Genomic DNA, 27,269 nt, shown 5'->3' on the forward strand with positions numbered 1-27,269 from the left:
ATTTAACCCACATAATAAATATGAAAATTCTTAAATACCTAATGACACTGGTAAATTTCTAGAAATAAGAACTAACCCTTTATCTTCCTTCTATGTCATTACATAAGCATCAGAAGTGAATTTAATAAATATATTTTAAATTGAATAATAATATAAGGAACCTCAAATTTAAGTCATGCCCTATAAATCCACAGTGATGTGCAAAGCATTTCTAAGCTCAGTGTGTGGAAAAGAAAAAGAAATGGGCAAGACACTTGAGGCTGATTAACATAACATTAAAGAAAGAGGGGACTATAAGTGAGACTCTACCTGTCATGAGAGGAATGACAAGGACTAGATATAACAAAAGGCATGGAGGTTAATAATGTTCAGTACTATTATACAAATATCACTTTTTCCTTATTTCCACTTTAGCAAAAATTCTCTGTATTCTTCCTTGTCATCACATGACTAGTAGTTCTTCCTTACAAATACCTTTTTGGAAAAGCACATGAGCTAGAACTTTAGCCAGGAAGGGTGTTCTAAATAATAATGCATAGTAAGGCATCACAAAATGGAGGAGGGGTGGAAGCATTTGTTCATAACTGTGACTTCCCATTCATGCTGGGAGAGCAGAGAGCAAGCCTGTGGAGGTACTTAGCAAAGGGGCCATGCTGCCTGAGTGTTAATGGAAAGCCACAGATGGTGAGCTGCATGTGGCAGGTGCACCTCCCTGAAACACATTTTAAGCAAATTGATGCTCTTGTACATGGCCATTTGGCCTACGCTGGCGAGTACTCTGATATGTGTTTTGATGTATATTTGATGTCGGTTTTTAATGTATTTTAGAGTAAACTCTCTACAGCTTGTTCTTTTCTGGGCCCCAAAGGGATGTTATTTGTGAATCTTATTAAAAATTAACCTGAATCTATTTCCCATATTCTCTCTGTCACAGATGAATAACAGCCTATGCTGATATGCACCATCCATTCATTGATTTCTACATTTGATCATGGTGGAAAGCATCTCAGATCATGTGATGGACCTGCATGAAACTTGATGACTTATTGAAATGATATTCAGAATTCCACTTGTTGTAAAACTCCTTGGTGGCTATAATGCAGAAAACTCTATTTCTCTCTCTAAAGGCAAAATGTAATATTTCATGAATTGGATTCCAACTGTTATGCTCCTCATTGTGGACTTGCTTTTCTCTCAAGCTTCTTGTGTGACAATCAAGCCACTCCCATTAGCATCCCACTAGGGATAGACATAGAGCTTTAAACATGGTAGCTGTCTTGAGAAATAACTAATATCTTGGTAGTACTCAAAAAACCTTGTCAGACACATTCTAGTTTTTTTTTTTTTTTTTTGAGGCAAGACCAACAGACTGGCCCTTTTTTAAAATGAGAGAGAGAGAGAAAGGAAAGGAAGAGAGAGAAAGAAGGAATTGGTGCACAAGACTCTCCAGCCACTGCAATGGAACTCCAGACACCCCCTTGTGTGCATGTGTAACATTGTATGCTTGTGCCCCTGTGCATTTAGCTTATGTGGGACCTGCAGAGTCAAACATGGGTCCTTTGGCATTGCAGGCAAGTGCCTTAACAACTAATCCATCTCTCTAGCCTTCTAGTTTAATTTTTATACCACAAACTCCAGACAAATGAAAAGAATGACCCTTTCCCTACCAAAACTAGAAAGACAATGAAAGCTTTATGTATCATAGCTTAACCAGGTCTGAATTAATCTACATTACACAAATATCAATAAGAATACTATCCTATGTGTACCCCAATACTCTTGTTGGAGAATAACTGAAAGGCTATGCAAGAGATTGATTTTAAAAAAGGAAGCAAAAACTTTGAGGCATGAGTTAAGATATTTATCCCATCTAGCCTCAGTTTAGTCATCTATAACATATTCCATGGAAATAGTATTTTCTGGTGTTTCTGCAATAAATAATTATAGAAGGTAAATAAACTCTCAACATAGTGTCTGATATATTAGAACTAATGTTTAAGGGTGACTATGGCTATTATTATTATTGTTAGAATTATTACATAGTGCTCACTAATTACTTAAAAATCAGATTTTTCATTTACTCACAGTTGTCTAAGAAAGAATGAGCATGAGGAAAATAGTACAACACCCTTCCTGGCTGAAGCACAAGATAGAATACGTGATACCCATTACTTTTATCTTTAAACCAAATAAAGTGCTGCTATTCAGTTGGTTGGACAAATACAGAGATGCTATAGAAACCATTTGAGAAGCACTTCATACAACATAACATAATTATAGATTCTGAATTATGCTAGCCAAGATTTTCTGGAGAGAAATTCTGGCTTATCAGAAGGATCAAGTCTTTACATCAGATTTTTAAAAAAATGTTGAATATTCTAGCTTTCTACAATAAATGTAGAAATAAACAACAGATAACTTTAATAATTATGTCTATCTTATCTAGTTCTTTCCCAATGATATATGCATTCACTATAGCAATTTATATATTGTGTACTGAAATGTACCTGTGTTATCAGTAAAATTGCATCTCCTATAAGTGAGAGTCTTCAATACATTCATATGTATAATTCTTCCAGAGTGGCCACCAAAACAAATCAGAGAAATCACACATAAATATAAAAATTGTTTATTTGAAGAGCACACTATAAATTTCTAACTATCATGGATCACGCTGAATTTAAAAGATTCCAATAAAAGGTATGAGGAAGTCAGATGATAGAAAGTATTTTTATAAGAAATAAAAAGTTGAGCAATAAGGATGCAGTCCTGTGTGATTTGCTCTTCACACATGATTACATGTTGAGTGAGTGCCGGTATCCTACCAGGACAGACAAATGTCAAGACAAATATTTATAACAAAGAAAAAAATCCCCAAGCACCACAGGGGAAAAAAATTCAAGTATTTACTTTCGATGTGAGCCAAAGGAAATCAAGTAGTAACAGGAGAGGAATTTCATGTTATTATAAGTGGAAAAGACTGAGCTATTTCTGAGCCTCACATTAGTACATGAATAGTTAGTGCTAAGAATGTGACATTTCACAGCCAAACAGCCATCGTTACAAATGTATTCTCACACTCAATCTGCACCTAATGAAGCATGTACTCCATTTCAGGCTCTGTTCTTGGCATGCAGGATTCAGGGATGAACGAGATCCTGCCTGAAACTCTATAAAGACTTTGAATATCTGGAAAACAGATGAGCAATGAAGCAATTACTACTTGGTAGGTTAACTAACACGAAGCCTCAAATGGGTCAACTCAGGCCAAGTGCTTAAAAGACTAAATTCTTCTAAGGGGAGATGACTGTGAAGGTCATGAGAAACTCTTACAAGCAGAGGGAGGTGAAGCTAACCTTCCAATATATAAAGGCTCAGTAGTAGAAGTACACATTACACACTTTATTTGGGGAGTGGAGAGTGACAAGGAGTGACTCACTGCTGATCACATTGTTCCAGGTAGGAAGATGAAAGAGATACAAGTTCATGAAACCTGCATACATTCAAATCAAAGTGAGTCAAATCTGTGTAAGTCTAACTTTTCTGAAGGATTTTGTATTCTGGGGTAACAGCAGATGTCAGTAGTGTCTTTTATGCATGGTTTATGATTCTTGGGTCACAAAAGTAAATTCCAGAACCATCTCTGAGGGGAAAATGACCAGGGAATTTTGAGCCAGACACTGTTTTCTATAGTCAGCTATGGATCTGGAGCCAAGTGTTAGAAGCCAAGATAGATTGCTGAATGAGAATCTGAGAACGAGACCGAGGAGTGTAAAAAGCATCAGGACTGAAAAGGCAAATTAGTGTGGATCTGGACAGGTTCTACAGACAGCAAGAACACAATGATGGAAAGTGTCAGAGCTCCAGGCAGTTTGTGCAGGTAGATCGCTGGACAACGAGTCCATGGTAGGATAGTAACCTGCCAAGCAGTAAGTTCTCCATAGGCTGTGTGGCTGCGGATTTACAACTCATGTCATTATATTTGTGCTGATCTGTGGTGATTTCCTCACATCCAAGAATATCTCCAGTACAGATAAGCTTTTAAGATGATTTGTTATGCATGCAGTATATCAAAACCTTTATATTAAAATACTTAGGTCCTCGTGCATTGCTCTAAAACAAAGAGTATTATAGTGCCCAGTGTAAATAGGATCTGAGTGTAAATGAAATAATCAAACTTTAGTGAAGTTCTCTTGGAAAGCTAAGATAAACTGACAAATTAGTAATTTCATACTTCTCTTACCTTTAATTATAAAACTGGCAGATCACTTTTAAGAAAATTATAATACATCCATTAACTTAAGACAGATTATTACCTTTCTAACACTGCAAAAAAGGGATATAGGGCAGGAGAGATGACTTAGCAGTTAAGGTGCTTGACTGTGAAGCCGAAGGACTCATGTTCAACACTCCAGGTTCCACTTAGCCAGATGCAATAAGTAATGTAAGTGCACAAAGTCACACATGCTCTCAAGGGGGTGCACACATCCAAAGTTTGATTGCAGTGACTGGAAGCCCTGGCATATCATTTCCCTCTCTCTCACACACACACATTCAAAAAAAAGTGGGGGGGGGGGGCTAGACTGTTGCTCTTGCCTCCAAAAAAAAAAAAAAAGAGGGTATATATTTTTGTGATTAAAATACCATAACAAATAATGGTTATAATTTAAAATAGTTTTTCAGGAAATTTTAAAGTTCAGTTTTGTACATATATATAATGACAGAAGTTTATGAGTTAAAATAAAAGGTAGAGATTACTTGATAGTAATCTTTACCTACAGTGGGTAAATTAAAGTCCACAATATGCTTAATCTCTAACTCCTTCAGTATGAGCATCCCATCTCACCTTTATTTTTTCCAATATCTGGGATAACACAGTATAATATGGTGCATCAGAGTTTTTAGTGCTTCTGTTTATACTCTCTTTGCTATGTAGGTATCATGTAAAGTAAATATCCTAAACAGTGTACAATGTAGTGCAGACCCACACATATAACAAAGAGTCAATGAATACTCTTGGTTGAGTGAATAAACATGAAGAAATGAAGTCATCCCATGTGGAGGAAAGGTAGGATTTCACATAGCACTCATATTTCCCTCATTAATAAGATTCTCTTTTCTTCTTTCTTACCTTAGGCTTCATTCTAGAACTCTTTTATGTTTTTTCTTACTATGCAAAAAGTTTATTAGGGGACACATTATAAAATATACATGAAAACAGGTAGTGTTGGGTAGGGAAGACATTCTGGCTCTAATGAAAATCTAGAAATTTTAAATTATATTTTCAGTATGCTATGTACATATCAGCATTCTGTTCTCTTTAAAGTTCACTTATTATCATTTAGATGTGGAGGTATGGTGGTGGAAGTTCCATATGTCACCAAGGCTGAACACCCTTTGTTGATGATGAATGGCTTTTCCTGGAGCAGGACATATGAAAGTTATCCTGGGAAGAACAGTGTCATCTTATAGCCATAATGACCTCTGTTTACTGCTTTGGAGTAAGGGAGGAGCTGTGTTCTTAGGACCTGCGTGAGCTTCTGTGTCCTTTTATGAAAGGCCCTCCTTGATCGGTTTTCTAGTGCCCCCTTAGATCTGCTCTTGCAATGACTCCAAGCTATGCTTCAGGTGGATAGCATCCAACTCTGCTCTAGCTTCTGCTCTCTCAAGGAGACTACAGCCAGTAACCTTGAGCCTTTTGCTCTTGTTCTTTACTTTCTTGTGCAATCAGCTCCTTGTTGCTGGACAAACACCCAACCATAAGCGGCTTGTGGGAAGAAAGGGTTTATTTCAAGCTTGCAGAATCCAGGGAAAGCACCATCAATGGTGGAAGAAGCTGGCTCACTTCCACAGATCCAAACAGAAAGACACCATAAAACAACCAGCACTACAAAACATCCAGAACTCCAATTTCTCTTTTATCAGCTTAGAGTGGGGCTCCAGAAACACCCCCCATGACATCTCCTCCATCTGCGAATGACTCAATTTGGAAGCCCAGTTCATAATCAAAAATGCCTGAGTTTGGGCTGGAGAGATGACTCAATGGTTAAGGTGCTTTCCTGCAAAGCCTAACGTCCAGGGTTCAGTTCTCCAGGACCCACATAATGCTCCATACACAGAGTGGCACATGCAGCTGGAGTTTGTTTGCAGAAGCTTGAGGTCCTGGTGTGCTTATTCTCTCTTTCTGTCTCTCTCTGCTTACAGATAAAATAAAAATTAAAAAATAAAAAACACCTGAGTCTAAGGGGTTATATATTCAAAATGTTATACCTTTTTTGCATCAAGACCAGACTGATATGTGTAGATGAGTTGCTCCTTCATTTCTTGAAGATTTTGTTTGGTTTTTGTTTTTAATTTTTATGGTAGGGTCTCCTCACCCTAGACCAGGCTGATCTGGATTTCACTATACAGTCTTAGGATGGCCTTGAACTCATGGCGATCCTCCTGTCTCTGTCTTCTATGTGCTGGGATTAAAGGAGTGCGCCACCATGCCTGGCTTTTGGTGAGTTTTGGAGTCTTCTCAGTGTCTACTGCCATCTCCACAGAGGAGCTTCTCTGGCTGGCAGTGCGAGCAGCATGCATATGCTGTCACTTTTGCAGTGCTCTCTGAGCATTGACAGCTGTGATAGAGATCATTTGTCCAGTACGAAGCACCGAGTTTTGTATTTTTGTCATCATACTAATGAGTCTTAAGTCTCCTTTGATACACTGACTGCCATCTGTTAAAGCAAGCTTCTCAGATCAAAAGTAAGAACAACATTAATCAACAAGCGTAAACATATACATTTAAATAGCTTTTCATGGGTATCATCATCCATTTAGCCAAAGAATGATAGTAATTTCCCTCCAGCATTTATGACCTTCCAAACCATAGGCATTTGACCTACGTTCTTTGTACTAGACATAAATTCCTGCTGAGTGGGTCTCATATTCAATCAGAGAGCAGTTAGTTACCCCATAACTTATATGACACTATTGCATGTATGGGTGCATCTTGTATGATTGATTGATTGTGTAACTTGTTTGTTAAGACTGTTGATGACTTTTCCCCCCCCTAGAAACCAGCATAACACTTTACAGCACTATGGCAGCTGGATAGCAGCTAGATTCTGGGCCTTCTTTTCTTTTAGGGGTTCACATACATTGACAAGTTTTCAAGTCAGTTTTCTTTGCTGCTTCACCAACCTCAGTGCATCACAGACTTCTTCTAGGTTTGGTTTTGTTTTATTTCATCCAGAGTCCCAAACGCTAGACCACAAGACCCTTTGCATTTATCTTCAGAATATCATTTGTAGGCTCTGACTGTTCCTTCCTAATCTTCAAGTGAGCACTTTTCTCTGGATCTGCTAATCTCCACACTCAATATTTCTCTCCAGTGACATGACTGTTGTTACCAGTGGATTGGACCTCTGATACCACTGAATCATTGAAATTCTTGGGAAACTTTTATTTCTCTATCACTAAACCTGTATTCTGACATTAAGCCCACTCAGGCTGCAGCTTTTTATATATAACCAGGAAAAATGTCTTCTTCCAGTTCCTTGCAAGTTCCTTAATCCCTTCACTGTTGTGTATGTATTCCTTAACTATTTTTGTCACCTTTTTATGCATCTTTGTTTATTGAAAGTTGAAAGTGTTGTACTTTTTTCATCTTTTTTCTATCATGCATCTTTTTTTCTCATAAGTTTTGCATTTTCTTTTGTGATTGGTCGATCTTTTAAAAATTTGCTTTCATTCAGTATTTATCCCAGAGTCTCAGAGGCCCTGCTTGTCAGGGAGCAATGGAAAGGGGGAAAGGTTGATCACTACTTATATCAGGGGTAGAGTCCAACATGGCAGAAGAGTGTCGGGTCTGTCTTAGAAATCTGCCTTGTAGTGCATACCAATACACGATTTGTTCCACACTAGTGATTATAAGATTTTATAAGACTCATGAACTCATAGAGGCCTGGTTGTTTTATGCCATTTCTCTTCCCTTTTTGGGAAAATATTAGAAATTTTGTTTGAAATTACCTTCAGATGAGACATATTATAAGCACTAAATAAATTACAACCTATTACTAGTGGCTGTAAAGCTGATTAAACTAATAACCTAAATTTGTATTCTATTTACCTTCTTTTATAAGCATTATTATTATTCACTAGCTTTTTTACTCTTCCCTGCTTTTAAAAATTATTTATGATTTATTTTTTTAAAAGGTTGCTCTTCGACACCCTTATATCTGCCCCAATTCTTCTGAAGTCTTCTTTGGTAGGCTTATTGGTATTCATTGTGGGGAACAGGAGGCCTCAGTCAGTCACTGGAGAGGGAGAATACAGTGCCTCTTGCTATCCCCACCCACCCTGAAACTCTTACTATTTTTCCACGCCCTCTTCCATATTGTTCCCTGATCCTTGGCAGGAAAGAAACAGATCTGATTTAGTGTTGCTTTCTCTATAGCCTGTGGATCTCTGTTTTGATAAGGTCCAAGTGACCACAGTGTCTGTCACCATCTTCATGGTACTGGTTTTGAGGTTAACCATAAGCAGTATTCGTGTCACCACTTCCTCTGTAGTGATTTCTGGGCCGGGGCAGAGAAGGAAGAGGTGATCCATTTCATGGTACACAGTCAGCTCTCTAGCTTGATGTATTTATATGTCCTGGTTCTTTCCAGTATTCTTCATTATCTGTCCCACATGCTCATGGCCAGAACCCATAATTTATTGACTTTTATAGCTTTACTGTAGTATATTTGACAAATAAAAATTTTATATATTTGAGATGCACATTGTGATGTTTTGATATAAATATCTAGTAAAAAACAATAGCTACAACTGATCTGGTAAATATATCCATCATCATGCACTGTGTGTGAAGAGTTAAGACTAATTTAGCACATCTCAAGTATACATTTCCATATTATTTACATTTTGTTTGCTTAGAGCCCAACCAGAGATATCTAATTGAAGCATGAAGTCATAAGACATGCCACTTCTCTGACCTTCTCCTTCAGAATAGCAAGGTACCTAAGATATAGCATGGTAGCCAATGTTCTATGTAAACAAATGACAGGAGGAAATTGGCTTATTACTAGAAGATGATCAACAGTTTCTTTTTTCATTTTGTAGCAAATGTAAAAAATGTGAGAAAATATGTAAGGCGGTTCTTTCAACTAATGTCCAGGTGATTCTGCAAAGATCAGATTCCCCTTGGCAAGTGAAGTTCTAAACAGATAAAAATGTCTAAATAACTTATCCAGATCATTTGCTTAAAATGTCTTTAGAGTTTTGACTATTAATATGAATTTTACTTTACTTTTCTAAACCACCAAGCAGTATAATACTTAAACAACATTAGACATGTTAAATTTCACAATTTTAATTGTGTTTGATGTGTTTGGGTTTACAATATGGAAGATTTTGAAAGAGCTAATGGAGAGAAAGGGACATTGAGTAGATTATTTAATTTTTATTGAGATGTGAGCTTTTTACCTGAATCCATGTTTAATTGAACAACTTGATTTATTTATCTAATGAACAATTGCTTAGGATTTAACCTCCACACATATGTATACATCTCCATATAAATACATATACATATATATGCATGTATATTATCTCCATATATATGTATGTATGTATCTCTCTCTCTCTCTCTCTATATATATATATATATATATACATAGAGAGAGAGAGAGAGAGAGAGAGAGAGAGAGAGAGAGTATATATATATATATATATATATATATATATATATATATATATGCTCAGATTATATTTTTTGTGAAATCATCAATTGATGAATTCTGGAAACATAGATTATGTAGTTGACTTTGAGAACTTCTATGGCAACATACAATATTTTTAAAGAAACTGTTCCAGGGATGGAGGGATGGCTTAGCAGGTAAGTCTGCAAAGCCTAAGGACCCCAGTTCGATTCTCCAGGTCCCACATAAGCCAGATGCACATAGTGGCGCATGCATCTGGAGTTCAGTTGCAGTGGCTAGAGACCCTGGGGTGTCCATTCTCACTCTGTCTATCACTCTCTCACTCTCTCTGTCTCAAATAAATAAATAAAAATAAAGCAATGACTTCACCTGTCCTCCCACATCACCTGCCTTATGAAAATATAAGTATAGATTATGGAAAATGGCATTATGAGTCACATTGAAACAATATTCTGTCTTACTACTTGCCTAACTTTGCAATCAAACTTGAATCATTCATATACAGCTTTAAAGAAAAGTTCAAGAGTTTTCTATAAGTATGATTTATGATTATTAGTATGGACACAACAAATGAAGCCATGATTGAACTCAATGAGATGAAGACCTAGTGATGGAAAATTGGATGAAGTATGATGTGTATTTCTGAACAAATAGGAACTTAGTGGCTAAGAAGCATGCAGGAAAGATGCCTTAGATTTTAAAAAATGGTTCATGTCACTTGAGTATTATTTAGGAAAGTATGCAGCATATAGTTATAGATTATAAGTATATAGTCATTTTCTTGGATAAGATGCTATCTAATATGCAAAAAATAGGAGCAGAGGACCATAATGGCAGTCATTCCATGACTGAAGAAATGTGATTATGTGAATTTGTTATGCTCAATAACAAACTTTCCTTTGGGTATTAAGGTACCAATCATTCACCACGTATAAAATCCACAGTTAAAGTGCAGAGAAGAGACTAAACCTGTTCACATATTGCCTCTTTGGACAGGAAGGAAAACAGACCTCTCCTCTTAACAAGAGTGAAAGCATTTTGCATTTGCATATATGTTTAAGGGATTTTCTTTTCTTTATTTCATATTATTCTCATGATAATTCTATTATTTAGACAAGACAGTGATTCTTTTCATTATACAAATGATGGAATCATGAAAAGAGAGGTTATACTGGAAACCTAACCAGCAAGAAAATGAAAATCATTTGCTAGGATCTCAGTGTACTCAACTCAGTGTGTTTTCCTTGCTGGAGAACATGGATTCTCTGAGTCTGTGTGTGTGTGTGTGTGTGTGTGTGTGTGTGTGTGTGTGTGTGTGCGCGCGCACTGTACTGGAAACTGTCTCAAAATTCATTCAAATGCATTCACATTGCCCTGCTTTGCCTTTCCTTGTTTAGTCATTTTACTTAAGTTACAATGGGAATAACAAACCTCCAAAATGGCTGGCTTAAGTCATGTTTAAGAGAAAATGGTTTCACTGACATTTATGTAAAGTATGAGGTCTTTCCTAGAATGGTTTGGCTACTAAGTGTGTATGTCATGGTTTTATCCTTTTATTCTTAGATCATTTCTGTACCTTATTTATTTAACTATATTATAAACTCTTCCAGAGAAGAAATGATAATCTATGCTTTGTGTTCTTTAGACCTATACTTAAACATAGGCAGTCACTAAAATTAAATGTTTGCTGATGATGTTTATGTAGAAGAGGATTTAATATATGCATATAATAGGAAGCCAACAGCTTCCAAGTGAATAAAAAATGCTGAAAGCATAGTTTCTTTCAGGCCATTAAATGTACCATGCAGCCTAAGCATGGCTTACCATCTTCTATATTTGGGTTTTTCATATCATGTTTCATACAGGAAATGTCACTGTAATACTAACTTTATGATGTTTTTCCCCATCACTGTATAGTATATTTTGATCTATATGAAATTCATTCATCCAGTAAACACTAATCTCCTTTTATATGCCAGACACTGGATCTAAGTTCATAAAGATATGCATAAAATTGGTCCAGATGTTAAGAAACTCAATTTTATAGTTAATTTAAAACATGTGCATCCCTCTGTTTCTACCTCTACCCACTTCTCATTTCACTTCAACTTTTCTTATGTTTGTTTGCCTAGTCCAGTAGCAATGAGTTATAATACAAAGAATTTTAAATATTCCCTGAGTAGCTGTGAAGAACCTTTAGGGTGTCTTCACAGAATGCCTTGTTGAATTTCATTAAACATTTGGAGCAAAACTACAAGGTAGTTATTTTCTTAAGGTTCATTTTACACCTGAGAAAATAAAGGTGTGGTGTGGCAGAACAGCTTGTACAGGAGCCACGCTGGGACCTGGATTCACACTCTTCCTGTTCAATAGGCTGTTTCCACATTTCATTGCTTCTGTCTGCTGACTAAGGTTGAAGTAAATGACTTTTATACCTATTGTATCTTTGGTGCCATTCATTTTACCCCCATCCACAATGGGATATGGGATATATGAATCAGTAGGATAACATATAGATTATAGGAAGGGTGTGAAGGAAGGGCTTGAAATAATATTCAGGTGGCTGAAGGAAGTGAGGCTGTTTAATGGAAAAATAAAACCTCGTGAACAGATGTAAAATCTTTCTGTGTCTAGGGTTGTCATATGCTAGCCTAGCATTAGAAGTAAGAGCAGGTTCCAGATTGAAAAAAGAAACTTGAACTCAGTATGAGGAAGGATTGTCTAGTAGAATGCTTGTAGAAGAAAGAAACTCATCCAAAAGGAAAATAATTCAATACATAGATAAGTTCAAACTACCAATGTCATGGAGGAGCCTCAGCAACATGGGCAGGTGGATGGGACTGTGACAGTCATCCTGCTCTCAAGACCAATAGCAAGGGAAACTTTTGTCATCAAATAGCCCCAGGGATTAGCTCCACTGAGCAGTAGATGTCACTGTTTCATAGAAAGAGAATAAAGAGTACCTCAGTATTCAGACCTGACTCTATTTTATATGGAAAGAAGCTTCTGAAAACCATTTAGAATTGATACGTTAGGTAAAATGCAATAAGGGGCCTATTGTTTTACAGTGTTTTGCTGTGAAACTTATAGAAACTCTTTTTATGCAAGGTTTTGCTTAACATTGTAGTAGAAGATAAAACTAGTTTCTAAGTGGCTTTATACAGAAGGTCAGATCTAACAGAAGGCTAAAACTTCTTTTCCTTTCAAGCTACTGCTCCTATGGAGGGTGAAAACACATACCCAGACACGGACAGAAAGATACACACACACACACACACACACACACACACACACACACACACACACACAGAGTTTAAACCGACTTTTATTTTCTCTTCTGGCCTATTTTTTTTAACCTGTGTTTTATAACATAAGTTCTGTAGCAAAAGACCCCGTCTTGAGTATGTACTGGTGGCTATATTTATATTTCTCATTTTTACAAAGACTTGAACTGAGATCATCACATATTAAAATTTAGAGCACAGAAATCTTCTCTTGCCAAAGTTAAAACCTGAAAAACCTGGAAGAAATCGGTATTGAAGTGACTTCTGAGCCCCAGAGGAAGTTACCAGGTCATGACACCATTTAGCAACAGGAGAAGCAAAGCCTCCTGGACGGCATTAAAAGTGTGCCCTCCTCCCTCCTGCTTTGTCCTCCACGTTCCAGTGATTCCCAGTGGAACACACAGGACCTGGTCCTCCGTGACCTGTCTCTCTGGGGAACTCTCCTCTGGGTAGAAGTTTCTCTCACTTAAAAGAGACTTCAAAGTCAGAGAGAGAAAAGTGCAGACAGAGTCCTTTAAACCTGCCCTCTTCATTGGCTATGAACTACTTCAAAAATAACATCCTAAGAATTTATAAACGTGCAACTCCTACCCATGCTCTCTTATGGAGCTTACACTCTCTGAGGAGGGACAAAATGTAGACAAATGACCTAATAAAAAGTGGAATGCATCCTAAAAGTAGAGCTGAGAGCCACATGTTCAAAAAAAAAAAAAAAACAATAAAAAAGTGAGGTAGAATAATCATACAAAGCTTTTTGGAACATGTGGAATTTTAATTAGGATGCTGAAGGATGGGCAGGGTTCCCATACATAGAAAAGATGCAGGAATGGTATTCTGAAAGCCATGTGCCAATGTGGAATAGGGATTGTGAATTCATATTTAGATAAAATGGAAGACTTATAAAGGGGAAATAAGACAAAATCAAAGTCATGATCCTAATCTTGATTTGCAAGACTATAGGTTTTGCAGGGGGATCATGAGTGTTTTTTTCTGCACAGTGTTGACCTTTGTTATAGGACGTCAGATCATCCTTTGAGAGTAAGAAAGGTAGACCAGCTATAAGAATCCTTAAGTGTAGAAAACTTGGAATGTTATGGGGATTTCAATCTCAGAGGGGAGAATAAGATACTTCAGTGAGGATCCAGCAGGCTGAGGTCAGAGAGCACAGATTATGTGGTGACTGCCAACATAATTCTGTAATTAGCTATACTGGAGTGGAAACATGCAAAGCAGATGGTGACAGTCACTCAAGGTTAGGAAAATGTGGCAGAGAATGAATAAAGCCAGGGGACCACAGGGCACGGAGAGGTCAGGATTGAAAATAACCAAACACTAGCTTCTGTTCAGATGGAATGATAATTGCACGTACTTTCTCCATTTTCTGAGTATCTATGTGTGCTAGTAATGCACCAAACAATTTTTAGATAACTATATGAAGTAGATGCTGATGTAATGCTTTTATAGAGTAAGAAAAAAGTAGTTGAAATGAAACTGGAATGACTGGTAGGAGAAAAGGTCAATATTCTAACAGAATTCCAACTAGGCAGTTGAGAAGGAAAAAAAGTGGTTGGCCATTTTCTTTTGGATAAGAGGGTGAAGATATTGGAAGAATTAATCAATTTTGGAGAAACCTTGTATCAAACCATGTCAGATAACTATTAGACTAGATGTGGTTCATCCCCTACAGGTTCTCATGTTGGAGGCCTGGCTGCTCTGTGGTGACCTGAATGTATGGGACCTTGTAAGTGTGAGACCTACTGGGAGTTGATTGAGTCATGTGGAGCACAGCTGTTGAAAGGGATTAAAGTGTTCTGTGGGACCATGAATTAGCTCTTGAGAGAAGGTTGTTATGAAAAGAGCAACCTGGTTAATTTGTTCACCCTGGATTCCTGTGTTGCCATATAATTTCTCCTGACAGCCCTTGTGAGAGCCATACTTCTGCTAGCACCCAGCCCTTGAACCTCCAGAACTGTAAACTCAGGAATCTCATTTGTTTGTAAAGTTGCAGAGCTGTATAGTAGCAGAAGATACACCAATATAAGGCATAAAATACATTGAAGGCCAAGGGGCGCTCAACTGTTGTTTTATAAATGTTCACTTTCTATCTCATCTCATTTTTATGATAATGAGAGTCTTCAATATGACATAATCTTAAGATAATCAATAATCTTAATAACTGTAAACTAAAATAGTCTTCTGCAGGAACAGGAGCCAATATTAAGTGCTATTTTTAACATCTATGATCCTCTTAAAGAAATACCACTCTGGCCAGAAGAAGTAATCCTGGAGTATGACAATATACTGTAGTCAGGGTCCATCCAACAGATTACCTCAAATTATAAACTCAGAAGGACCTTGGAACATCTATTTGAAACTCCTTGTGGGATAGAGTTACAAGACAGGAGTGACTAAGTGGAGGCTGGGAGTGGAGCAGATCTAGGCTATATCTAGGCTGGTGCATTAACCCAGGTGACATTGATGACTAGTGGGCCAACCCCACCCAGGAAAGAGGGATTTATAAAGCAGGGTCAGAGGCTGGGGCAGAGCAGGGATGAAGCTGGATCCCATTCTTGGCCTCTGCAGTTGGGTTGTTCTGCTGTAAGAGTGGCTCTGTTAGTAACAGACACTTTAGTGTTGAGGAGCATCTGTTCTGCCCTCAGAAAAAACCTCTTTGGATTCTCAGCTCTGTCTCTTAATAGCTCTGTAATTTTGAATAAATTTCTTCTAATACCGTTTGCTCTCTCATGGCTGTAAGGTTAGGACTAGACATCTCCTTTGTTGGCTACATGGTATTTGCCCTCCAAGAAATACTACAGTAACTGGCACATTCTTTTGAACAAGAAACAATAGCTGTTACTAACTGACAGTAAGTCACAGAAAAAGGGAAAATTCTAAACAAAAGAAGTTTGCTTACAAATTCATATTTTTAAATATAAAGTTAACAAGTTGTATTCATAGTAATATCCTGTTTTTGTAAAAAGAAAGAGAGAGAGAGAAAATTGGTATCAACTGAGAGACAGTATAAAGGACAAAATAATTATTGCTACTTTTTATTTTATGTGTGTGTTCTTTAATTAATACATTTAACTTTTGTAGTAAAAAGCTTGACAACATTTCATTGGAGAGGTTGTCCTGAGAAACACAAGAATGTATTTTCATATTTTTAAATCTAACAAAAATTATTTGCTCTAAATAAATAAAAAAGGTGGCCTGGAGAGATGGATTAGTGGTTAAGGCACTTGTCTGTGAAGCCTAAGGATACACATTAAATTTCCCAGTACCCAATTAAGCCAAATGCACAAGGTAGTGCATGTGTCTGCAGTTTGTTTCCAGTGGCCAGAGGCCCTGGCATGCCTATATTCACTCTTTCTCTCCCTCTCAAATAAATAAATAAATAGTAAATAAATCAAAGTAATTTGCTCTATTGTTAAGCTAAACCATAGTCAAGCATTATATTTGTAGATCAGAAATAGAAAATAAGCCTACCATTTCTTTTCTTCTGCTCTGACCATGCTCAGGAATGAAACTGAAGGCCCGCAGGTCCTTGTTCAATATTCCACAGCTTGGTAGCTCCTATCTAGTGGAATTATTTGTTGGGACAGTCAAAACAGTCATATTTTGAACACAAATTGAATTACCAGAATCAAAGCTTTATTAGCCAAATAGTTTGATTGTTATAGCAGTTATTCAGGCAATGGTTCAGCAATTAACCAACAAACAATGTATATTGTTGATATGGAAACCTAACTTTCCCTCACTGATAAACTCTGTGCTCACATCCACATTTAGGGGCTTAGCACAAGTTTGAAATATTGCCCAGAAAGAGGATCCACCACTTCTTCTGCCTAATTGTATTACCTCAAGTAAAATCAAAAAGCCACACAAAGATGTGCATGGCTTCACAGTGGCTAGAAAGGTATTTTGGTCATTAGATATAAACTTGGAAAGCTGAAATGGATTTGAGATGCTTTAGTCCATTTTATAGACCAACCAGAAAAGATGGCTTCCCTGGAGGATAAAGTTGTTTCTCCCCTTTCTGGCACTTCCTAAATTCTGCCCTGTCCTACATTAATCATTCTGAATGTGACTCTCCCTCATGACCCATTGAGCTATGGATCAATCATGGGATTTTCAAAGTGCTGTAATGTCATACATATTTCAGCACAGACCTAAGAGGTTCCATGTACTTTGACCATCAGGCAAATGCTCCATAGACTTGTAACCTAATATGCTTAGTAACCCCCTTAGGGAAGCAAATGTAGTACTTAATTGCTGCCTCAGGAGTAAAACTATACCTGGATATCTGTTTATTCTACTTGTGAAAAGTTTTACACTCTATCTTTCTCTGAATGCTGTTTATACAACTACACAAAAATGTATAAAAATTTCCATTCAAGAGTCCATTTTAACTTAAATTAAACTGTGCAGGTATGCATTTAAAAATCTTAAGAGTTAAAAAAAAATAACTGAGTAGGCATTGTCTGATTACAACCAATTTATATGGCCCTACCCTATTGAAGGAGCTATAAATATTATCTCTGATTGCTCATATTTTAATATAAAAATGTGTTGAACTGAGCATAAGGCTTATTTCCTGTGAGCTCTTCCATAAGCTATGATATAATCAGTGTGTATATTTTATTTTATTTATGGTAACAATTTAGATAACTTTAAACAAAATCATTTATTCATTTGAAAGAAAGAGAATGGGTGCACCAGGGCCTCCAGCCACTGTAAAGGAACTCCACATGCATATGCCACCAGGTGCATCTGGCTTACATGTGTCCTAGCAAATGGGACCTGGGTCTTTAGACATTGCAGAAATATGCCTTAACAGCTAAGCCATCTCTCTAGCCCTGGATAAATTTTGGTTTCAGTTTCTGAGAGCTTTTAGTAAGTTAGTTTGTTTTTAATAATTTTCTACATGAGGACAATACCTTGAACTCACATTAACCAATGTAGGAGATATATATTGAGAGCACCAATCCGATTTTCTAGTAGTAAGGAAGATTGGCACTTTTGAATATTTTGTGTGCTTTCTGTCTCCAACAAAAATATACATGGTGGAAATAGCCAGAATTTAGAGTACAAGAATGCTAACTGACCCCCAAAAATGATTGAACCCAGAACTCTGGGGTTTGCCAAGTCAGTTTTCTGTTACATGGTAGCCTCTTAGTAAGGAAGATGACAAGCTGGAGCTGGTTAGTTAAACTCATTTCCTTACATCAAGGAAGAGCTAATATTTTCTTATAAGGAATGTCTTTTCTTTCTACTTGCTTTGTTGTTGACTGCATGCCTGAACCATTTAGCAAATTCATTACTGCAGTTTCTAAAAAGAACATTCTTTTAACCTGTCAGAGTATCCAAGAGCTGCAAGCCTAGGTGATAGTTTCTGACTTTGTTTTGGTAAAGGAATTATGTTAGTAACTCTCAGGCAAGAACTTTGTAGTTTGTTTCAGTGAAGAGTACCTAACCACGGAAGATTCTTGGAATGAAAATTTTATAGATATGTGTTCTTCTCTTTTTCAAACACATTCAATCTTTATAAACTAGTTCCAAATAGAGATCACAGATAGAAATCCCAACAGTCAAGGACATCTGATTTAAGGCTTTAATTTTGATGTTGACCAGTTCCACACAGTGATATTGATATCTATCTCTCTCCTCCTCTCCCTTTTTCTCCTTCTCTGGGTTGTTAAAATTGTTTTCAATATCAAATGTTTTCCTTTGGCTGTCCTAGCTGCATTTGGAATGAAGCTGACTTTGTGCTGGCCTCGGGAACTGCCTATAGGGATTCACACTTAGGGTTGAGAAAACACTCCAAACAGGATGATGAAAGCTCCCTCAAGCCTACTACTATGCAGAATTTCTTGGCATCTACCCTTCAAACTGCAATAAACTATGAATTGCTGATCCTTAGTCAATGAGCTGATTATTTTCTTGAAGTTACCTGTTCTTGTCTATCTCATTCTGTTTGCCAAGGTAGAGGATAAAATTTATTTTTCCCCTAAATACTCTCTTGATAATTCTTTTATATCTGGTCCTTCCTTTAAACATCTCTTCTTTGGCTCTGGAACACTCCAAAACCAGTATGATGCCAGGCAATTGGGCATGCATGGTTTATGCCATGACCATTCAGTAACCATGCCATTTAGCTACTTGTCAGCCACTAGTCTTTTCAGTTAAATTCACCTCAAAACTTTCATTTTTTTGTTTATCTTTACTTTCAGCTGACAGAAAGAGAAGATTTGGACATATATGAAATTCAGATAAAGTGCCAGGCATGGTTGTGTACATTTTTAATCCCAGCCCTTTGGAGGCAGAGGTAGGAGGATTGCTGTAAGCCCGAGGCCACGCTGAGACTACTTAGTGAATTCTAGGTCAGCTTGAGCTAGAGTGAGACCCTACTAAAAAAAAAGGGGGGGGGGAGAGAAATTCAGGTAAAGGATAGCACAACTGAACAGGGATGACTTTCTAGCAAATTCAGATGTTCTTCAATGTGTGGTAAAGTAATATCCTGATAAACTCATCATAAAGTTAAAACTATCCTCACTCAAAAAAAATCCATTAACAAACAATCCATCAAACATCATAGTTAGCCACACAATTCACATGAAGTGTTGACAGTTCCCTGCATGATCTCATGGTTGACTGGTAGCTCTGGTTCCCTGCTCAGCATTGTGAGATCATATGCTATTGTATATGACTAGCCACAGAAAATTGGGAGTATGGTCTCTGATGAATGTTTATGGCTTTTTCATTATTATAAAGGCAAAGTCTTAATTGAACCATTATAACCTATAGACCATCTGTGCCTTACCTATTCTAGATTCCCAATAAATAAGATTGTGATCTCAAGGGCCTGCCAACCATAAGTCAATAAGGGTTTCAATTTTTGTTTCTTTAGAGAAGGTCTCCTTAAATTTCCCAACTTTGCCTCAAACTCAAGATCTGCCTGCTCCTACCTTTTGTGTGCTAGGATAAAGGACTTGTATCGGCAATCTCAGACTAAGATTACCATTTTAAAACAAACACATATGGATGGTTTAGAATCAATAATGAGATATTCCCTAATCTTGTTGCATGATAGTGGGGAAAAAAAAAAAAAAAAAAAGGAAAGGGTCACTTCAGAAAGAGGCCTCATTTTCTTGATATTTTCACTGTTGCCTAGGGAAAATCATGGATTCAGCTTTGAATTTTAATCCTGGCTTTGCTTCTACTTTTATAACCTTGAGCAAGTTACAACTGCCATGTATGCTTATCAAATTTATATGCGCAAATTAGATTTTCATGATCATTTTTGTATCAAAAGGGCTGGAAAGATGGCTTAGTGGTTAAGGCACTTGCCTTTGAAGCCTAAGGATCTAGGTTCAACTCTCCAAGTCCCATGTAACCCAGATGCACAAATTAGCGTATGCATCTGGAGTTCATTTGCAGTGGCTAGAGGCATGCCCATTCTCTCTCTATGTCTCTAATAAATAAATGAATAAATAAATAAATTGATATTTTTTTAAAGTCTAAGAGCTATATGCAAAAACAAAACCCCATCAGTTTAGAGGAGATACAACTGAACACAATTGAAAAATTGTGCTTTTGGAGGCAGTCACATGATTGACATGAGTGTATTAGTGTTACATAGAAAACCCTTGTCTAAGAAAGGTTAGCCAGAGTTAAATGTAAAAATCAATTGACCTCTCAGAACTCACTGAAAACTATACTTTTCCACATAGACACTTTCCAGAAACTTACCCAGTATATATATGTGGAGTCTTAGGGTGGCCTGAAACTCATGGTGATCCTCCTACCTCTGCCTCCAAGTGCTGGGATTTAAGGCTTGTGCCTCCACGCCCGGCTCAGTATATATTTTTAGTGAGCCTATGAGTTAGTTTAGGTTGGTCAAATAAAACTGGAAAAATAATTACTACCTTTTATGTTGAATTTTTTTATCTTATCAAAAAAGAAAAGATACAGTGTTTAAAACATTATTTGAGCCAGTGTGGGGCAAGAATTTGTGACCCTATATTTTTAAAGCATAAACTTAGGTATTGTTAATAAGCAAACTACAGAACAGATATTTTTAAAGTCCAAAAAATCTGTTTTTAACACTTGCAGAAGATTTTGAGTCAGATTAATAAAAGTTAAATTCCCTGCAAAATCTCTAAGGTTTTGCTATTATTTAAAACACAATCAGCAAACATTTCTCTTCAAGAAGCATACTTCTAACTCCAAAAGATCCTGAATCATTTTCCAGCACCATAGAAAAGCAATTGTGTTAGGGAGTCTGGGAATACATGATACTTACTTTTAGCCTCACCTACTTTTAAGCCAAATGAAATTGCCAACAGATTAAATCTAATGGAGGAGAAATGACAGTCTGTAGCATTTCTCCTCTAATTTCTTCCAATTGTCACTGAGTCAAAAACCACAAAGAGGCCCTGATGCAACAGCAGAAAAATGGGGAGCTGACACACTTCCAATACCTGTCAAATAAACTTCTATCCTTTCTTAAATTTTAAATTAAGTTTAACTTATGTCAACCCCATCATCACCAAGGAATAAATGCAGACTGTGTTTATATGACACCACAACAAACAGTCAATTAAGAGGGGAGTGGACCCAAATCCTTTGATTGACTCAAATTTTAACTTTTAGTTTGCTATTTTAATCAGTTTAATTGGCCACAGTCTTAACATGGGCATATCTGTTCAATAGCATTCATGTGGCATTTGATCACTACTAACAACTTTATGCCCAACTCAATCCTAGATGTTCCATATATATATAATACAAAGTCTTTTAGTCTATATAAGTGCATGCTAATTTCTGAGAAGCATTTATTCTTTGAGCTATCACTGAGAAATAGGACAGATGAAACCAGTGTAAAGATGGTGACAAATATGGGCTTGCTTGGCAAACGAGACCCAGATTCATTTAAATATTGCCATAGCAGAAAGAACAAATCTGTCCTCACTTTTACATTCAACTGAACAAATACTTTCAGATGGTGAATTTATCATGTAATGCTGTACTCTGTATAGTACCCTATAATGTACTACATTGGCAAAAATAATGACCAGAAGAATATATGCTTTTAAACAAATTATTGAGATGACTCATATTTCTCATTCACAGCACTGTTCTAATAGCAAACAACTAATTTGTATGAGTTACTCTAAATATTAACTACACATAAAATTTGCATGATCTTATTAGTATAACTTCACACATGGAGTCAAAATATTCAGATTTCCTGCCAGGCTCCTTACCTATTAGCTACAAAGTCATCAGTATGTTTCAAAAATAGACATTCTCATAGGAAGAAAATAATTATTACATGTAAAGAAAGTGCTATAAATTAGAAATTACTATAAACATATTACCATAATTATATATTGCATGGAGTTCTGTATATCCAACTAAAATAATTATTTAAAAACCTACAATATAGTGGGTAAAGTTAAATATTTAATCTTTACAATGACCTTCCCAGGTAGGTGGCATTGTGCATGCTTTGGTAAAGATGCCACTGAGACTGAACAATGGTTATTAAATAACCCAAGAACATTCTCCAGAAAATCAGGAGATCACAGACGTAAACTCATTTTCTAACATCAATGCCAAAAGCTATAAGGTGGCATTTTAGTTACTAATGACATTCCCTGAGAAGCCTGTAAATTTTCATATCAATCCTTAGCTACCTACAAATATAGATATTTGTCAATGCACAAACAACTAATATAGTGGCTTTAAGTTTCTAATGAATATGAATAAAATAGCTCATAAGCTAGATTTTAAATGTTTTGTCTGAAATCTTAGATGCATCATTAATTCTTAGATCTAAGGATGTGGCTGATGGTTGAGGTTAGAATTAGTAAATCCTGCAGTCTTTGCATGCTTCCATTTACCCAGATTGGGAAGTCACTCAAGAGTGAGGATAATGATATTTAACTTGCTTCCTTCGTCTAGAACAAACAAAGAGACAATCAGTTTACAAAGAGAAGACAGGTTTTTGGCTACAGCTCTGGTAGGTTCAGTCCATGATTAGTTGGCTTGTTGCATCGGAGGCTGGAAGCTTGTAGCAGGAGCACACAAGAGCAATGCTGATCACCTGAGCAAAGACAGGAAGTAGAAGGGAATGGGGTCACACTATTTCCTTCATGACCTTCTAATAGCACTAATCTGGGGGACTTTAACACATGGGCCTTTGAGAGACATCCCAGTTCCAAACTAAAGCATATTCTTTTATTTTTTATTAACAACTTCCATGGTTGTAAACAATATCCCATGGTAATGCCCCTCCCTCCCCCACTTTCCCCTTTGAAACTCCACTCTTCCTCATATCCCCTTCCCCTCTCAATCAGTCTCTCTTTTATTTTGATGTCATGATCTTTTCCTCCTATTATGATGGTCTTGTGTAGGTAGTATCAGGCACTGTGAGGTCATGGATATCCAGGCCATTTTGTGTCTGGAGGAGCATGTTGTAAAGAGTCCTACTCTTCCTTTGGCTCTTACAGTCTTTCTGCCATCTCTTCCGCACTGGACCCTGAGCTTTGGAAGGTATGATAGAGATATTGCAGTACTGAGCACTCCTGTCACTTCTTCCCAGCACCATGATGCCTTCTGAGTCATCCCAAGGTCACTGCCATCTGAAAAGAGAAGCTTCTCAATCAGAAGTGAGAGTAGCATTAACATATGGGTATGAACATTAAAAGAAGTGCTTACTGGGGCAGCTTGGTGAGCATTAAGTACATACATTTAGCCAGACAGCAGCAGACGTTACACCCCTAGGGCTCATGACTACATTGTTTTAGGTTTTCAGTATCAGGGATGTATTCCCTCTCATGGAGCAGGCCTCCAGTCCAATTAGATGGCAGTTGGTTACCACCATGACAGATGTAAAGCACATTCTTAATGAAGCTTTAGAGTCACTTCTGTACCAAAACCTTTTCCTTTCTGTACAAATAAAACTATATTTTGTCCCCACCAGTGCTAAATTCCTTGACTATCAGCCATTCTCTTGCCAGCACATCCTCCCTTGGGAGAGTATATACTACTAACTCGGCCATGGATGGCCATCCTCTGTAATATGTATTCTTACAGAAGCCAGAAAAGTACTAAGATGCCACAAGGTCTAATAGTATTCCTAAAAAAAACCCAAAACATTCAAACTGAAGTAATAAGAGAGAGAAGTGGAAGTGTTATTGTTCCATAGTAAGATCCATAGTCATTATCTCCTTTACATACATTACGAGGCCTTCAAGTAGCACATGCCAAGCTAGTAATCATTATCCAGGTATGTCAAAAGCATTCGCAGTTCATATTAAAAATTTGTATTCTTTGTCTTTACCTCAGACTTACTAAATCAGAATATTAAGGCAGGACACACTTATGTATGCTAAAGATTAAGGATAGTTTATCCCCACACATGATTATTGATGTGGAGACATGCCTCCTCCCCACATTCCCTCTGATCCCAACTGTAGCCAACAGTCTTGGTCCTTGTACAAGCTCTTGAAGGATAAAAGTTCACTCTGGGTCACAGTCAAAGCAAGCAAGTATATTGAGATGAAGGACAAAACTGAATTTCTAGCTCATGCTGTACTGTAGAAAAAAAATTCACCTTGACTAAAAATATGATGGGAAAAGTAAAACATAGGATTTAACATAGGAGAACATCCTTGACTTTAGCAAATGGGTGAATTTCTTTAACAAAGATAGTAAGTACACAATAGAATAAACTAGGTGGGGGATATAACTCAGTGGTAGAATGTTTGCCTAGTATACCTGAAGCCTTGTATTGAGTGCTCAGAATTGCAAAGAAAAAATACCTGATAAATTTGCTTCATATATGATCTATGTAACAATAGGGATATCATTCCACTATCATATTTCAGTCATTTTCAGTAATAACCATGAGAGAAACGACTTCCTAACCTCAACCCCTCTCAGCCACATCTGTAGTACCACAGGGCAAGTTGGCTGGAATGAAACACAGATGCTACAGAGTCGAAGAGACAACAGCACAAGCACATGGAGAAGAGGAGTATAAATCAGAGAACTGGGCAAAGCAATGAAGCCCCATTTATCCCCTCTAGACCTATGAGGCCCTGAGCATGGCTCACTAGTGGAAGACTGAAACAGATACAATATGAAGACAGTTGCCAAGCTTTTCACCCTATTGTGGTCACTTATTGGACACCTGAAAAACCTAAGAGTCAGTGCTGTCAATGAAAGTGAACTTTGTGTCTTCAAAGGCTATCTAAGCAATGCTTATCCTCATGAGCACAGGACAGAGGTGTTAGCTCAAGCAAAGGTAGTGGAGACAAAAAAATATATTGGTTGTCTGTGAGTCCTCCCAAATTAGTGATTTTTAAAAGTCAGCTATAGGGCTAGAGGGATTGCTTAGTAGTTAAGGCATTTGCCTGCAAACCCAAAGGACACAGGTTCGATTCCCCAGGACCCTCGTTAGCCAGATGCATAAGGGGACACACGAGTCTGGAGTTTGTTTGCAGTGGCTGGAGGCTCTGATGCACCCATTCTCTCTCTCTCTCTCTCTCTCTCTCTCTCTCTCTCTCTCTCTCTCCATCTTTCTCTGTAAAATGAATAAATAAATAAGAATAAAATACTTTGAGCCAGGCATGGTGGCACATGCCTTTAATCCCAGCACTCTTTCAAAATCATTGTCATAAGTACCAAGAGGAAATAATCACTGTCTTTGTACTAGGCTTTGCAAATCTAACTGCTTCAGGGACAGCCAATATTCCATCGCTGAACAGATTTCTAAAGTAAAGATATTACAGACAAGATATAAACTGTGAGACATAACTAATTCCTTCAGTTTAATGATCTGGTCACATTTGATTTCCTTTCCCCTTATCAATGACAAAAAATATGCAATAGATATATTACTATGACTAAAATATGTCTATGAACCCATTGATAGAAACAGGCATCAAGTGACCTAAATGTTATACAATAACATATCCCTTCTAATAAAACAGGAGTGGAATGTCAGTAATAGTTTAGAACTACTGGAATACCAGATATTATTATAGAACTATAATATTTAAGAATATTCATGTTAAAGGTTAACGCTTGGTTCTTCAGATATGTATCATAAAATATTCAATACAAACGTTATAGGGAAATGATTCCAGATGTTCTCTGAGAAGTCATGGAAGCCCATTTGAGAAATTCTGATATACAGTAATGTGTAAGTTGAATCTACATGTATACATACATTTCTGCATATCATATACACACAGATGTGCATACTCACATGCACATACACACACACTCATCTACAATGAAAAGAAAATAAACTAGGGAAAATATGAATATTTGGGGAAAGAAACTGATAACTCTCAATAAACAATTTGCTGAAGGAAATCACTAAACTTAACGGATGAAGTGAAACACACAAGGGAACAATTAGGTAGAGTGATGCAAAAGCAAATAAATATGGCTAAACTTCTAGCCAACATGGTAGTTCTTCTATGCTATTGATAAATTTCAAGGAAGCTTAGCTTGACTAGTTAAATCTCAGGAAGAAGCCATATTATGAACAACTTTGGAATTCAGCTAGAGTTATAGTTAACCGTGTTTAAACTGAAAACAATAGTACTAAGTATAAAAATTCTATTAGGAATAACTTTATAACAAATGTTATGATTTCATATGTTCCAAAACAACTGATGTAATAAATATAGGACAATGATAATTTGATAGGGTGGTAGAAAAAGGGAATTAATTTTAAGATTTATCTTTTCCACACACACATTTTAACATTTGGGGAAACTTAAGAAAAATGAAAAACACTTGGGGAATACTACTTTAAATACTACAATACTTAATGAATTTTTCCCTACTGAGTACAAAATAAATATATGTTTACTAAAGAAAAATTGGGTAATAGAAAGACAAATTCTATGCATCCTTCCATAGGTAGAGATGTCTAGAAATAATAAATTGGACAGAGGTTTTAATAAAAATGATTAAGTATAAAGATATAAGAGAACAAATAAAGGCAATAATTTAGAGCTATGGAACAAGGGATCAAAAAAATATACAAAATTGCTAGTGTTCCTTTACACAAATCAAAACAGATTAGATATTTTCAGAAAATCCTAGTTACAGAATATATAAAACTTTTTAAAGTTATAAGTGATCAAGTAACAGGTATGATATAGTGTATAAAACTTTACCTGGGACCTCAAAGAAAATTTAAGTGAAAAATATATCATATTTATGGCCAGGAATGCTCAAGATCATAAAGTAC

Source organism: Jaculus jaculus, chromosome 6 (assembly GCF_020740685.1).
Source record: "Jaculus jaculus isolate mJacJac1 chromosome 6, mJacJac1.mat.Y.cur, whole genome shotgun sequence".
In the NCBI taxonomy this organism is placed as follows: domain Eukaryota; kingdom Metazoa; phylum Chordata; class Mammalia; order Rodentia; family Dipodidae; genus Jaculus; species Jaculus jaculus.